The sequence below is a fragment of the Herpailurus yagouaroundi genome, unplaced genomic scaffold (genome assembly GCF_014898765.1).
Source record: "Herpailurus yagouaroundi ecotype Mexico unplaced genomic scaffold, PumYag 28, whole genome shotgun sequence".
Classification (NCBI taxonomy): Eukaryota; Metazoa; Chordata; class Mammalia; order Carnivora; family Felidae; genus Herpailurus; species Herpailurus yagouaroundi.
The window spans coordinates 81,653,356-81,657,648 of NW_024412376.1; positions in this window are offsets into that span (position 1 = coordinate 81,653,356).

A 4,293-nucleotide genomic window follows, 5' to 3' on the forward strand; every position below is an offset into this window, starting at 1 on the left:
TTTTTCTGTACCCACCCACTCCCTATACAAGAACTCTAAATTGGTTGATTTGCTATTACACTTTGTACTGTGCTGCATTTTACTCCCAGCGGTAAGAACTTCATACCATTTATCCTACCCTTGTATTTCAGACATGAGGAAACAACACCTGGTTTCTATCAAAGTAGAAAATCTTAGAAACCCAGAGTCCCCACACATACATATGGCATCTGTGGATAGGCTTCATGCAGTCTGTAAGACCTCTGAAATTTTATGTTAATTTGTATGTAAACTCATTTTTCTAGGATACTTGGGTCCATACTTCTATCATATTCTTAAAGGGATCTGTCACCCTATAGGAGGTTAAGAACTATGGTTTTAGAGAGCATCTGTTACTACTTTTAAATCATAAGACTTTGAAAAATCACATAAAACAGCAAGTTGCATAAGGTTTAGAACAGTTAGTGATTTCAGTGCATTCTTGGCTCTTTGATAAAATTCATTCAAAGGAAGAGATTGTGAATTACATCATAGCCATCATTTTACAATCTATGGATGGATATTTTCCCTTAATATACTATCATAGGCATTCACTAGGGCTAAGGGAAGGTGTCCCTTCCAATAACTGTCTCCCCCAAGCCAGTCCCTTCGGAGTTGTTTCTCCTTTCCACTCTTCCCCCAATAAGACACTATAGCAGAGCTGCAGATTTGTTTCTTGACAATGTCTGCTCCTCCACTGAATAACAGTAACTCAAGGTAGTAGGTTCACCTGGATAATAAAACTAAGTCCATTAAACGTAATCAGTCATCAGGTATCCAGTCTAGTAGAATATTGCTCAACTCTAGAATTTGGATGTCCATTTCCTTAGATTTGGGAAGTTTAGGGCCATTATTTCTTCAAATAAATTTTTTGACCCTCTCTCTGTTCTGGAAGTCCCATAATGCATATATTGGTCCACTTGCTGATGTCCCATGAGAACCTTAGGCTTTCTTCATGTTTCTTTATTCCTTTTTCTTTGATTCTTTCTGCTCCTGGATCAAGTCTTGCTACTGAACCCCTCTAGTAAATTTTTTAATTCAGTCATTGTATTCTTCAGGTCCAGAATTTCTTTATGGTTCTTTTTTTATAGTTTATATTTCTTTGTTAATATTGTCATTTTGTTCATGCATTGTTTTTCTAATTTCATGTAGTTGCCCATCTGCATTGTCTTGTAGATCATTGAGCATCTTTAAAACTATTGTTTTGAATTCTTTGGTAATTCATAGATCACTTTTTCTTTGGCGTTAGTTTCTGGAGACTTATTTTGTTCCTTCGGGTCATGCTTCTCTTTGTGTGTACATGTGCTTTCTGATTTTTTGCTGAGTTTAATGCATTTGAAAAAGCAGCCACCTCTTCTAGTATACAGATTGCTTCACACAGGGGAATGCTTACACCAGTCAGCCTGGTCATAGATGCCAGGGGTCTCTGAAAACTTTTTAGGGGGATATGACTTCTCTGGGCTATGTGTATAATTTGCCAATTTCTTTTCTGAGAGCTGGATCTCTTGCTCCCTCTGGTGTCTCTCTGCAGTACAGCATGTTCTTTAATGCAGTAAGAAGCCACCTGCTCTCCTTTGTTCTCATTAGCCCCCAGACATCCAAAGCATCTCAGCCCCCCATTAGCACCCCAGGTAGATAAGACAAATATCAGTCTTGGACAGCCTTCCAAAGAGTGGGAACACCAAGCACATACTCTACTCTTCCTCCTCTCTCCCAAGTGTGCTGAACCATTCCAGTCTCCTTCTGGGGCACTGCAGGCCGTCTAGTGCCAACTATGCCAGTTCCATCAGCCTCCCAAGTCAGGCAAGACAGAAACCAGTCCCTTGGGCTGCCATATGGAAAGAATTTTGGATGAATTTTCCACTCTTTTCTTTCCCCCTACTCCCCTGGAGAAACCAGGAGCCAGAGGCTGAACTGTGCTAGCTTGGGAAAGGGGTGGGGTGGGATGGGCGGAGCCACAGGTGAGGTGAAATGGCTCTTGCCCATTTCAATGCAGCTGTTCTTAGCTTTCTCCTCACCAAGGGTACTGCAACTTCTTAACTGGCTTAGTTAGGTTAAGAAGGTATTTTGGTTCATTTAGTGTTTTAAATCAGTGTCTCGGGGGAAAAGAGAGGTGGGACTCCCTTTTCCTCCATGTTGTCGACATCTCCCTCAGAATGTTAAACTCTTGAGATCTGAGTTTCAATATCATGATGAATGGCTGTGAAAGGATAATGATGAAAGTCATCAATGAAACATGCAAGAATGTTAAAAAGCAGTAATATGGTCAGAAAACACTAAACTGGCCTGAAAATAAAGCCAAGACTGAAGACAAATAGATTATTGTTCATAGGAAATATTTTCTTGAGAGCCTGGCAGATTTATATTCAAGAAAACTAAGAGCCTGCCATTCATACTCGGCAAATATTTAATGGTTGTTTACTGTGTGCCAATCGCTGGTCTGGACACCAAAAGGTACTGTCTTGGTGAAATTCATGTTTAGTTGGAAAACAAATTACTGTATGCTGATTGCAATATAAGGGTGAAAAAGATATGGCCCCTAGCCTTGAAGAAATTTAGTCCATGGAAAATACAGATGTGTAAGCAAATTTTTACAACACCATGTTACTTAGGCTATCACAGAGTAAGCATTATTGTGGAAAATCTGGGGACAAAGGGGTCAGAAGAAAGTTGCACCAAGAAAGTGTTAGAGTTGGCCTTGATTAGAGAATTCTCATGTCCATATAAAATCCGTTCTAAAATCCTCAAAAGTTAAAGGAAAGACAGTGAGGCAAGGAGCACAGCTGGGGATGATTAGAGATCATTAGACTCCATTGGAAGCTACCGTAGGCAATGAGGGACAGTTTTACCAAAAACTGTATGTGGATGTATGCAGAAATTAGATCAGAGATTTTTTTAAAATCAAATTTTTCCATCTACTATAATTGAATTTTAATAATCACTAACGTTTATTAAGTAAAAATGTAACAAATGTGTTGGCATCTGTACATGCCTCTAGTCCCTCCTCACATGCCTGAGGTAGGTGCTATGGTTACCTTCATTAACAGATGAGAAAACTGGGGTTTGGAGAGTTGTTACTTACTCAGCTAGTGAAAAGATGTGGGGCTTACCTTGGTCTTTCTGACTCCGCAGTCTTTGTTCTTAACCATCATGACTGTTATGAAGATACTTGGTTCCAAAGACAAAAAAACCTGGAGAAAAACATAATCTAATGAAGTTAACTTTTTCTCATATAAGGAGCACAGAGGAGTTAGTCTAGGGCTGAGGCACTGAGGCTGTCTTCAAGCCATCAGGTTCCTTCCCTTACCGGGCTCTGTCCTTAATGTGTGCCTCTGACCTCGTACCAAGTCACAAAATGGCTGCCATGTCCCAAGGAATATTCGCATTCCAGGAAAAAGCAAGGAAAGGGCAAAAATGGAAAGCATTTCAGAGTGGCCTTGCCTTTCTATCCAAGAAGGAAGTCCTCCTCAGCTTGTGTTTCCTTGGCCAGCACTAGCAGCAAAAGAGGCTGGAATTTGAGACTTTTGTTTTCCGACCTTTATAAAATAAAAGGCAGAGGAAAGTGAGGTGGGTGCATGTTGAGTAAACCAACTTAAATAGTACATGCAGAAAATAACTTACACAATCACCCTGCTCAATTACACACCTGATAAGTATGAATGACTAAGCCTAGCACACATGACCTCATCCTTTCTTTTCAATCTCTAATATCTGTTCTCTTCAGCCGAGCTTGATTTTTTTTTTGCTCCTACCCAACATGTCCTTCCCTTTCAAGCCTCCACACCTCCTCCACACTGTGAAGCTTGAAGTGTTGCCTGGACCCTGCCTCCTCAGGGTAGTCAGGATGCCTGCACTCTGCCACTAAATATGTACTAGTGTTAGAGTAGACTGTGACGAAACAACCGTAACTATGCCTTAAAATGAGAGAATTTTTATTTCTCTCCCTCAAAACAATCTTGGTGAAGGGCCAGGAAGGAAGCCTCCACTATCTTAAATGATCTAGGGCCCTTCTATTTTATTGCCCTGCTCTCTTTCACGTGAAATTTCTTACTCATTAAAATGTAAATATCCTAGAAGAGCGCATAATAGACCCCAACAAACAACAAAGACCCGTTAAAGTGAAGCAAATGATTTCCACATCCTAAGTAATTTGTAAGGGGGCTTTTCCAGTTTTCACCTTCTCCTTGGAGTTAACAGTTCTAGATGAGCTCCACTAGATGGCAGCACACACACGTGTATATAGTATACAAACGTGCGACTCCTTAAAACTGAACG